At 46.2% G+C, this 12,500-nt stretch overlaps 1 pseudogene; it reads right to left on the bottom strand.

Annotated features, from left to right (window-relative positions):
* LOC123990431 overlaps nucleotides 1-12,500 on the bottom strand; it is a 179,207-nt pseudogene that overhangs the window by 48,686 nt on the left and 118,021 nt on the right.

Genomic DNA, 12,500 nt, shown 5'->3' with positions numbered 1-12,500 from the left:
CTGTCTACACTACAGTCTCCATAGGTAAGACTGGCTCCACTACAGTCTGTATAGGTAAGACTGGCTCCACTACATGCTTTATATGTAAGACTGGCTCCACTACAGTCTCCATTCCTCTCCTCACAGTCTCCATAGGTAAGACTTGCTCCACTACAGTCTCCATAGGTAAGACTTGCTCCACTACAGTCTGTATAGGTAAGACTGGCTCCACTACATGCTTTATATGTAAGACTGGCTCCACTACAGTCTCCATTCCTCTCCTCACAGTCTCCATAGGTAAGACTTGCTCCACTACAGTCTCCATAGGTAAGACTGGCTCCACTACAGTCTGTATAGGTAAGACTGTCTCCACTACAGTCTGTATAGGTAAGACTGTCTCCACTACAGTCTCCATAGGTAAGACTGTCTCCACTACAGTCTCCATAGGTAAGACTGGCTCCACTACAGTCTGTATAGGTAAGACTGGCTCCACTACAGTCTCCTTAGGTAAGACTGGCTCCACTACAGTCTCCATAGGTAAGACTGGCTTACTGTGTTACTGTGTACTGTGTTACAGTGTACTGTGTTACTGTGTACTGTGTTACTGTGTACTGTGTTACTGTGTAACTAGGTACTGTGCACTAGGTACTGTGTACTGTGTTACTGTGTACTGTGTTACTGTGTACTGTGTTACAGTGTACTGTGTTACCGTGTAACTAGGTACTGTGCACTAGGTACTGTGTTACAGTGTACTGTGTTACCGTGTAACTAGGTACTGTGTACTAGGTACTGTGTTACAGTGTACTGTGTTACCGTGTAACTAAGTACTGTGTTACAGTGTACTGTGTTACTATGTACTTTGTACTGTGTTACAGTGTTATAGTGTTGTGCTGGTGGCTAAGAGAAAACATAAAAAAGTTTTTTTAGGAGTTAGGTACGTACGAATGAAAAGCATGTTCAAAGTAAACTGCCTTTCACTCAGTCCCAGAAGCTAGGATATGCATATAACTGGTAGATTTAGATAGAAAGCACTCTAAAGTTTCTAAAACTACTAAAGATATGTCTGTGAGCATAACAGAACTGATATGGCAGACAAAACCCAGAGGACAAACCATCCCCGCCCAAAAAAAGAATTCACCTTACCACTGTTTTCAATGGCTAGTACTATAATTATAAGCCCAAGTCCTCCCAGATTGCAGTTCCTAGGGCTTCCACTAGATGCCAACAGTCTTTAGAAAGAGCTTCAGGCTAGTTTTTGGAAAAATGAGCCAGAAATTGTAGTTTTTCTAGGTGGCTCCCGTTTTGGCTGTAGTGTTTCCAAGCGCGTGGAGGAAAGTGCATTCTTTCTTATTCATCTCTGGTAATGAACAGGACTTTGTTATTTATCTCCGGTAATGAACAGGACTTTGTTATTCATCTCCGGTAATGAACAGGACTTTGTTATTTATCTCCGGTAATGAACAGGACTTTGTTATTTATCTCCGGTAATGAACAGGACTTTGTTATTCATCTCCGGTAATGAACAGGACTTTGTTATTTATCTCCGGTAATGAACAGGACTTTGTTATTTATCTCCGGTAATGAACAGGACTTTGTTATTTATCTCCGGTAATGAACAGGACTTTGTTATTTATCTCCGGTTTTGTTATTTATCTCTGGTAATGAACAGGACTTTGTTATTTATCTCCGGTAATGAACAGGACTTTGTTATTTATCTCCGGTAATGAACAGGACTTTGTTATTTATCTCCGGTAATGAACAGGACTTTGTTATTTATCTCCGGTAATGAACAGGACTTTGTTATTTATCTCCGGTAATGAACAGGACTTTGTTATTTATCTCCGGTAATGAACAGGACTTTGTTATTTATCTCTCCGGTAATGAACAGGACTTTGTTATTTATCTCCGGTAATGAACAGGACTTTGTTATTTATCTCCGGTAATGAACAGGACTTTGTTATTTATCTCCGGTAATGAACAGGACTTTGATTTATCTCCGGTAATGAACAGGACTTTGTTATTTATCTCCGGTAATGAACAGGACTTTGTTATTTATCTCCGGTAATGAACAGGACTTTGTTATTTATCTCCGGTAATGAACAGGACTTTGTTATTTATCTCCGGTAATGAACAGGACTTTGTTATTATCTCCGGTAATCAGGACTTTGTTATTCATCTCCGGTAATGAACAGGACTTTGTTATTTATCTCCGGTAATGAACAGGACTTTGTTATTTATCTCTCCGGTAATGAACAGGACTTTGTTATTTATCTCCGGTAATGAACAGGACTTTGTTATTTATCTCCGGTAATGAACAGGACTTTGTTATTTATCTCCGGTAATGAACAGGACTTTGTTATTTATCTCCGGTAATGAACAGGACTTTGTTATTTATCTCCGGTAATGAACAGGACTTTGTTATTCATCTCCGGTAATGAACAGGACTTTGTTATTCATCTCCGGTAATGAACAGGACTTTGTTATTCATCTCCGGTAATGAACAGGACTTTGTTATTCATCTCCGGTAATGAACAGGACTTTGTTATTCATCTCCGGTAATGAACAGGACTTTGTTATTCATCTCCGGTAATGAACAGGACTTTGTTATTCATCTCCGGTAATGAACATACTATTCTCCGTCTTAACTTTGTATTGTTTATTTTCGTATTAGGATACCTGAGGTTTGATTATAAATTGTGTTTGACTTGTTTGGAAAAGTTTATTAGTAACATTTGGGATGAAGCGGGACAGGGAACAGAACCGAAAACTGTAGAAGAACAAACATTTTAGAGGAACAGAATCAGAACCACGAATGAATGTGATCTATACGGTTCCGGAACAGAACCAATATTTTAAAAGCATTGGATATGGTTATTAGCGGGGGGTTTTTTTTACGTTCCAAGCATTTTTTTCTGGTCCGTCAAAAAAATGCAACAAAAGCCCTCACTCTGTCACATGAATCGTATTCCAGTGTCTGAACATCTAGTGCCAGCTGAACATCTTGTGCCAGCTGAACATCTAGTGCCAGCTGAACATCTAGTGCCATCCATCTACTGCCAGTGTGTGTGAAGGATACCCCTCTGAAATATAGGGATTTTTAATTAGAGAGGAATGGATTCCCTTTTCCAATGCTAGTTAAGAATACAAGAGTAATCATGTTTCACATTGGATTTATTAGCTACAAAAAGTTAAGACGTGTTTTTATTTTACTTCTGCAAAACACAAGATTGTTAGCTAGCTAGCTAACTAGCTCTAGGTCCAACGTTAAACCAACTCTCTGATGTTCAAAGACATTCAAAGTTCCTTTGTCATGTTTGTCATTTATTGTCATGTCTTGTCCCTGTGCTCCCCATGCTATTCGTTTCCCTCTGCTGGTCTTGTTTGGTTCTATCCCTCTCTCTCCCCCTCCCTCTCTCACTCTCTCGCTCTCTCTTCTCTCTGTCGTTCCGTTCCTGCTCCCAGCTGTTCCTATTCCCCTAATCATCATTTAGTCTTCCCACACCTGTTCCCGATCCTTTCCCCTGATTAGAGTCCCTATTTATTCCTTTGTGATCCGTTCCTGTTCCGTCGGTTCCTTGTATTGTATTCACCATGCCGTGATTGCGTTTCGCCCTGTCCTGTCGTGTTTTTGCCGTGATTGTGTATCACCCTGTCCTGTCGTGTTTTGTGCCTTCATCAGATGCTGCGTGAGCAGGTGTCTCAGTCGACTACGGCCTGCGCCTACCCGAAGCGACCTGCAGTCTGTGGCCGCTTCTCCAGTTGTTTCCCCCTCTACAAGTCTAGAGGAATTCTGTTATTCCGTTTTGGACTTTAATAAACTCTGTTTCTGTTAAGTCGCTTTTGGGTCCTCTTTTACCTGCATGACAGAAGGAACCGACCAAGGAATGGACCCAGCGACTTCAGACGCTCGTTACACTGCCGTCGAGATCCAAGGAGCCATGCTCGGCAGACACGAGCAGGAATTGTCTGCTGCTCGCCATGCCGTGGAGAACCTGGCCGCTCAGGTTTCCGACCTCTCTGGACAGTTCCAGAGTCTACGTCTCGTGCCACCTGTTACTCCCTGGCCTGCCGAGCCTCCAGAACCCAGGGTTAATAACCCACCTTGCTACTCCGGGCAGCCCACTGAGTGCCGCTCCTTTCTCACGCAGTGTGAGATTGTGTTCTCTCTCCAACCCCACACATACTCTAGAGAGAGCTCGGGTTGCTTACGTCATTTCACTCCTTACTGGCCGGGCTCGAGAATGGGGCACAGCTATCTGGGAGGCAAGGGCTGATTGCTCTAACAGATTCCAGAACTTTAAAGAGGAGATGATTCGGGTTTTTGACCGTTCAGTTTTTGGTGGGGAGGCTTCTAGGGCCCTGGCTTCCTTATGCCAAGGTGAACGGTCCATAACGGATTATTCCATTGAGTTTCGCACTCTTGCTGCCTCTAGTGAGTGGAACGAGCCGGCGCTGCTCGCTCGTTTTCTGGAGGGACTCCACGCAGTGGTTAAGGATGAGATTCTCTCCCGGGAGGTTCCTTCAGATGTGGACTCTTTGATTGCTCTCGCCATCCGCATAGAACGACGGGTAGATCTTCGTCACCGGGCTCGTGGAAGAGAGCTCGCATCAACGGTGTTTCCCTGCTCCGCATCGCAACCATCTCCCTCCTCTGGCTTTGAGACTGAGCCCATGCAGCTGGGAGGGATTCGCATCTCGAATAAGGAGAGGGAACGGAGGATCACCAACCGCCTGTGCCTCTATTGCGGAGTTGCTGGACATTTTGTTAATTCATGTCCAGTAAGAGGCCAGAGCCCATCAGTAAGCGGAGGGCTACTGGTGAGCGCTACTACTCAGGTCCCTTCATCTAGATCTTGTACTACTATGTCGGTCCATCTACGCTGGACCGGTTCGGTGCTACATGCAGTGCTTTGATTGACTCTGGGGCTGAGGGTTGTTTCATGGACGAAGCATGGGCTCGGAAACATAACATTCCTTTCAGACCGTTAGACAGGCCTACGCCCATGTTTGCCTTAGATGGTAGTCATCTTCCCAGTATCAAATTTGAGACACTACCTTTAACTCTCACAGTATCTGGTAACCACAGTGAGACTATTTCTTTTTTTGATTTTCCGTTCACCGTTTACACCTGTTGTTTTGGGTCACCCTGGCTTGTATGTCATAATCCTTCTATTAATTGGTCTAGTAATTCTATCCTATCCTGGAACGTTTCTTGTCATGTGAAGTGTTTAATGTCTGCCATCCCTCCCATTTCTTCTGTCCCTACTTCTCAGGAGGAACCTGGCGATTTGACAGGAGTGCCGGAGGAATATCATGATCTGCGCACGGTCTTCAGTCGGTCCCGAGCCAACTCCCTTCCTCCTCACCGGTCGTATGATTGTAGTATTGATCTCCTTCCGGGGACCACTCCTCCTCGAGGTAGACTATACTCTCTGTCGGCTCCCGAACGTAAGGCTCTCGAGGATTATTTGTCTGTGTCTCTTGACGCCGGTACCATAGTGCCTTCTTCTTCTCCGGCCGGGGCGGGGTTCTTTTTGTTAAAAAGAAGGACGGTACTCTGCGCCCCTGCGTGGATTATCGAGGGCTGAATGACATAACGGTTAAGAATCGTTATCCGCTTCCCCTTATGTCATCAGCCTTCGAGATTCTGCAGGGAGCCAGGTGCTTTACTAAGTTGGACCTTCGTAACGCTTACCATCTCGTGCGCATCAGAGAGGGGGACGAGTGGAAAACGGCGTTTAACACTCCGTTAGGGCATTTTGAGTACCGGGTTCTGCCGTTCGGTCTCGCCAATGCGCCAGCTGTTTTTCAGGCATTAGTTAATGATGTTCTGAGAGACATGCTGAACATTTTTGTTTTTGTCTATCTTGACGAGATCCTGATTTTTTCTCCGTCACTCGAGATTCATGTTCAGCACGTTCGACGTGTTCTACAGCGCCTTTTAGAGAATTGTCTCTACGTAAAGGCTGAGAAGTGCTCTTTTCATGTCTCCTCCGTTACTTTTCTCGGTTCCGTTATTTCCGCTGAAGGCATTCAGATGGATTCCGCTAAGGTCCAAGCTGTCAGTGATTGGCCCGTTCCAAGGTCACGTGTCGAGTTGCAGCGCTTTTAGGTTTCGCTAATTTCTATCGGCGTTTCATTCGTAATTTCGGTCAAGTTGCTGCCCCTCTCACAGCTCTTACTTCTGTCAAGACGTGTTTTAAGTGGTCCGGTTCCGCCCAGGGAGCTTTTGATCTTCTAAAAGAACGTTTACGTCCGCTCCTATCCTCGTTACTCCTGACGTCACTAGACAATTCATTGTCGAGGTTGACGCTTCAGAGGTAGGCGTGGGAGCCATCCTATCCCAGCGCTTCCAGTCTGACGATAAGGTTCATCCTTGCGCTTATTTTTCTCATCGCCTGTCGCCATCTGAGCGCAACTATGATGTGGGTAACCGTGAACTGCTCGCCATCCGCTTAGCCCTAGGCGAATGGCGACAGTGGTTGGAGGGGGCGACCGTTCCTTTTGTCGTTTGGACAGACCATAAGAACCTTGAGTACATCCGTTCTGCCAAACGACTTAATGCCCGTCAAGCTCGTTGGGCGTTGTTTTTCGCTCGTTTCGAGTTTGTGATTTCTTACCGTCCGGGTAGCAAGAACACCAAGCCTGATGCCTTATCCCGTCTGTTTAGTTCTTCTGTGGCTTCTACTGATCCCGAGGGGATTCTTCCTTATGGGCGTGTTGTCGGGTTAACAGTCTGGGGAATTGAAAGACAGGTTAAGCAAGCACTCACGCACACTGCGTCGCCGCGCGCTTGTCCTAGTAACCTCCTTTTTCGTTCCTGTTTCCACTCGTCTGGCTGTTCTTCAGTGGGCTCACTCTGCCAAGTTAGCTGGTCATCCCGGTGTTCGAGGCACTCTTGCGTCTATTCGCCAGCGCTTTTGGTGGCCGACTCAGGAGCGTGACACGCGCCGTTTCGTGGCTGCTTGTTCGGACTGCGCGCAGACTAAGTCGGGTAACTCTCCTCCTGCCGGTCGTCTCAGACCGCTCCCCATTCCTTCTCGACCATGGTCTCACATTGCCTTAGACTTCATTACCGGTCTGCCTTTGTCTGCGGGGAAGACTGTGATTCTGACGGTTGTCGATAGGTTCTCTAAGGCGGCACATTTCATTCCCCTCGCTAAACTTCCTTCCGCTAAGGAGACGGCACAAATCATTATTGAGAATGTATTCAGAATTCATGGCCTCCCGTTAGACGCCGTTTCAGACAGAGGCCCGCAATTCACGTCACAGTTTTGGAGGGAGTTCTGTCGTTTGATTGGTGCGTCCGTCAGTCTCTCTTCCGGGTTTCATCCCCAGTCTAACGGTCAAGCAGAGAGGGCCAATCAGACGATTGGTCGCATACTACGCAGCCTTTCTTTCAGAAACCCTGCGTCTTGGGCAGAACAGCTCCCCTGGGCAGAATACGCTCACAATTCGCTTCCTTCGTCTGCTACCGGGTTATCTCCGTTTCAGAGTAGTCTGGGTTACCAGCCTCCTCTGTTCTCATCCCAGCTTGCCGAGTCCAGCGTTCCCTCCGCTCAAGCGTTTGTCCAACGTTGTGAGCGCACCTGGAGGAGGGTGAGGTCTGCACTTTGCCGTTACAGGGCACAGACGGTGAGAGCCGCCAATAAACGCAGGATTAAGAGTCCAAGGTATTGTTGCGGCCAGAGAGTGTGGCTTTCCACTCGCAACCTTCCTCTTACGACAGCTTCTCGTAAGTTGACTCCGCGGTTCATTGGTCCGTTCCGTGTCTCCCAGGTCGTCAATCCTGTCGCTGTGCGACTTTCTTCCGCGACATCTTCGTTCCATCCTGTCTTCCATGTCTCCTGTGTTAAGCCCTTTCTTCGCACCCCCGTTCGTCTTCCCTCCCCCTCCCGTCCTTGTCGAGAGCGCACCTATTTACAAGGTACATAAGATTATGGACATGCGTTCTCGGGGACGGGGTCACCAATACCTAGTGGATTGGGAGGGTTACGGTCCTGAGGAGAGGAGTTGGGTTCCGTCTCGGGACGTGCTGGACCGTTCGCTCATCGATGATTTCCTCCGTTGCCGCCAGGATTCCTCCTCGAGTGCGCCAGGAGGCGCTCGGTGAGTGGGGGGTACTGTCATGTTTGTCATTTATTGTCATGTCTTGTCCCTGTGCTCCCCATGCTATTCGTTTCCCTCTGCTGGTCTTGTTTGGTTCTATCCCTCTCTCTCCCCCTCCCTCTCTCACTCTCTCGCTCTCTCTTCTCTCTGTCGTTCCGTTCCTGCTCCCAGCTGTTCCTATTCCCCTAATCATCATTTAGTCTTCCCACACCTGTTCCCGATCCTTTCCCCTGATTAGAGTCCCTATTTATTCCTTTGTGATCCGTTCCTGTTCCGTCGGTTCCTTGTATTGTATTCACCATGCCGTGATTGCGTTTCGCCCTGTCCTGTCGTGTTTTTGCCGTGATTGTGTATCACCCTGTCCTGTCGTGTTTTGTGCCTTCATCAGATGCTGCGTGTGAGCAGGTGTCTCAGTCGACTACGGCCTGCGCCTACCCGAAGAGTCTGTGGCCGCTTCTCCAGTTGTTTCCCCTCTACAAGTCTAGAGGAATTCTGTTATTCCGTTTTGGACTTTAATAAACTCTGTTTCTGTTAAGTCGCTTTTGGGTCCTCTTTTACCTGCATGACATCCTTCATAGAAGCCACTCCTCCGTAGGTATAATTTTGTGGGCCTAATTCAGATAATGCATGTGATCACATCAAGAATCCAAGCCTCCTCCTCAACCCTCTCCCGCTCTCTCCCCACTCACAAAATGTCAGTCGCATCTCACGCCCTAAACTCGTCTTGTCTTATAGATGAACTGACCTCATTGGGGGACAATCATCATATTCGTGATGATTTATGTATTGTAATAGGCCGGAATCTTTCCCCCATCACGTTTCCATGGCAATTCCATTGTGTTGGTCGAGTTTCCATTGATCTCCTTACTGCGCCTATTGGTTAGGACATTTAATGTCTAACTAAATGTAAAAAATATATATATTTTTCAGAAACAGAAAGGAACCACATTTTTTCGGGGTTCGAACCGGTTCAGATTTTTCTTTTGCAGGTCGTAACAGTGGAACAGAACGAAAAAATAAAATGATTGGAAAAATCATTTTGGTTCCAACCCCTGTTTAGGAGTTAGGGTTAGGTTAAGGGTTAGGATTAGATTAGGGGAAAATATGATTTTGAATGGGAATCCAAGTATTTGGTCCTCACCAGGATTATTAAAACAAAAAAACCTGTGGGTGTGTATGTGTGTATGTGTCATAAGATATTTACCAGCTGTGAGTGTCTCTGGATAACATTAGCAGGCTAAGTGGGGCCGATATGCTTCACATAACCCTGGAATGTAGAGACTATGTGGTGTACATGAAGCAGAGTCCGCATCCTAAATTGCATCCTATTCCCTTTATAGTGTACTACTTTAGACCAGGATCCATTGGATAATATATAGGAAAAAGGTTATCATTTGAGACCCACGTGCACAAACAAACACCTGGGTGACACGTCTTAGATGTGACTATTGATAGAGACGTCTGTCTCTGTCTCTGTCTCTGTCTCTGTCTCTGTCTCTCTGTCTCTGTCTCTCTCTCTCTCTCTCTCTCTCTCTCTCTCTCTCTATTTCTTCTCTCTCTCTCTCTATTTCCTCTCTCTCTCTCTCTCTCTCTCTCTCTCTCTCTCTCTCTCTCTCTCTCTCTCTCTCTCTCTCTCTCTCTCTCTCTCTCTCTCTCTCTCTCTCTCTCTCTCTCTCTCTCTCTCTCTCTCTCTCTCTCTCTCTCTCTCTCTCGCTCTCAGCCATGACGATCGTCTCAGAGAGTTGCCCAGACATGACATCAACTGTCATTTATTAAAGAGAGGAAACAGCTCAAGCCTGATTGGAAAGGCACAGTGACCGCCCTTATATTTTGGTTCTGCTTTTTTTGTAACTTAAAATGTGTTCGTTCACAGGAGTGTGTGAGTGTGTTAGCCAATCAAACTGCTCCCGGACCCAGTGTGTTAGCCAATCAAACTGCTCCCGGACCCAGTGTGTTAGCCAATCAAACTGCTCCCAGACCCAAATATGTTTTTGGCAGGAGCTAGGTTCATTCTGTCTTTTTCTCTCCCCATGTTCTTTCTCTGTCACATGTGTGTGTCTGTTTGATCTGAGTGACCCACAGTGTATTGTCACTGTATAATACCCCACCCATCACACAAAGAACACCCCCCCCACACACACACACACTATACACACGCAGACAGATGCCTACCAGCGAGGTGTTTGCCCATGTCCTCCAGTTCTTTGGAGAAGAGTGAGTCACTTAGTAAAAGTCCTCCCGTCTGTCCCAGGAGCTCCCTGGAAGAGCTCCCTCCTCCTGCTCCTGCTCCTCCTCCGCCTCCTCCTCCCTTTCCTCCTCCTCTAACTACCTTCACATCAGTCTCCCAGAATGCCTGATGGCGCTAGGAAAAGAGAAAAAAAAGAGAAAGCGAGAGTAAAAAAAGAGTCAAATTAGAAATAAAGAACGACCCTTCAATTACAACATTACATAAAGATCGACCCTTCAATTACAACATTACATAAAGAACGACCCTTCAATTACAACATTACATAAAGAACGACCCTTCAATTACAACATTACATAAAGATCGACCCTTCAATTACAACATTACAGAAAGAACGACCCTTCAATTATAACATTACATAAAGATCGACCCTTCAACTACAACATTATAGAATAATCCAGCTATTGCTGAAAACCTCAAGATGGCGGCAGGTCCCAACATAACAAGAGGCAATTATTCCCTTTTATGGACGTGATTTCTTTTTAAAAACGTTGGGTCACCACAGTTGATTGGTTGGAAGCGTGGGGGTTTCAGCCTATCCTCTGTGGTTAGAACATCGACTGACGCGAGTGGTCGAGTTCTGTAACTGAAGGCAGGGCTTGGGTCCCCATTGGCACCCTATTCCCTACATTGTCCTATTGGGCCCTGGTCAAAAGTAGTACACTATAATAGGAAATAGGGTGTCGTTTGGGTACGAGTCCTATGGCTGCTACTCGTACCTATTCCTGTCATCAGACATCATTTAGTAAGGGCCGGTTTGCCAGGTCTGTGATTGGAGACTTTATTCACCCCTTTTCATCCCACTGATCACAGACCTGATAAGTCCTAAAACGGCACCCCGTCCCCTATATAGTGCACTACTTTTGACCAGGGCCCACAGGGCTCTATATGGAATAGAGTGTAGTTTGGGACACACACATTGTACAGTCGTAGCCAAAAGTTTAGAGAACGGCACAAATATTCATTTTCACAAAGTCTGCTGCCTCAGGTTGTATGATGGCAATTTGCATATATTCCATAATGTTATGAAGAGTGATCAGATGAATTGCAATTAATTTCAAAGTCCCTCTTTGCCATACAAATGAACTGAATCCCCCCCCCCCAAAAAAACCCACTGCATTTCAGCCCTGCCACAAAAGGACCAGCTGACATCATGTCAGTGATTCTCTCATTAATACAGGTGTGAGAGTGTTGACGGGGACAAGGCTGGAGATCACTCTGTCATGCTGACTGAGTTCGAATAACCTTCTGGAAATTTCAAAAGGAGGGTGGTGCTTGGAATCATTGTTCTTCCTCTGTCAACCATGCTTACCTGCAAGGAAACACGTACTGTCATCATTGCTTTGCACAAAAAGGGCTTCACAGCCAAGGATATTGCTGCCAGTAAGATTGCACCTAAATCAACCATTTATCGGGTCATCAAGAACTTCAAGGAGAGCGGTTAAATTGCTGTGAAGAAGGCTTCAGGGCGCCCAAGAAAGTCCAGCAAGCGCCTGGACCGTCTCCTAAAGTTGATTCAGCTGTGGGATCGGGGCACCACCAGTACAGAGCTTGCTGAGGAATGGCAGCAGGCAGGTGTGAGTGCATCTGCACAGTGAAGAGAAGACTTTTGGAGGATGGCCTGGTGTCAAGAAGGGCAGCAAAGAAGCCACTTCTCTCCTGGAAAAACATCATGGACAGACTGATATCCTGCAAAAGGTACAGGGATTGGACTGCTGAGGACTGGGTTACAGTAATTTTCTCTGATGAATCCCCTTCCCAATTGTTTGGGGCATCCGGAAAAAAGCTTGTCCGGAGAAGACAAGGTGAACGCTACCATCAATCCTGTGTTATGCCAACAGTAAAGCATCCTGAGACCATTCATTTTGCCTAAGAGCACAGCCATGAATAAAGAATGGTACCAACACATCCTCCGAGAGCAACTTCTCCCAACCATCCAGGAACAGTTTGGTGACAAACAATGCCTTTTCCAGCATGATGGAGCATCTTGCCATAAGGCAAAAGCGATAACTAAATGGCTCAGGGAACAAAACATCGATATTTTGGGTCCATGGCCAGGAAACTCCCCAGGCCTTAATCCCATTGAGAATGTCAAATCAAATCAAATCAAATGTATTTATATAGCCCTTCGTACATCAGCTGATATGTCAAAGTGCTGTACAGAAAC

Source organism: Oncorhynchus gorbuscha, linkage group LG12 (genome assembly GCF_021184085.1).
Source record: "Oncorhynchus gorbuscha isolate QuinsamMale2020 ecotype Even-year linkage group LG12, OgorEven_v1.0, whole genome shotgun sequence".
Classification (NCBI taxonomy): domain Eukaryota; kingdom Metazoa; phylum Chordata; class Actinopteri; order Salmoniformes; family Salmonidae; genus Oncorhynchus; species Oncorhynchus gorbuscha.
This window is presented reverse-complemented; position numbering and strand designations above follow the sequence as displayed.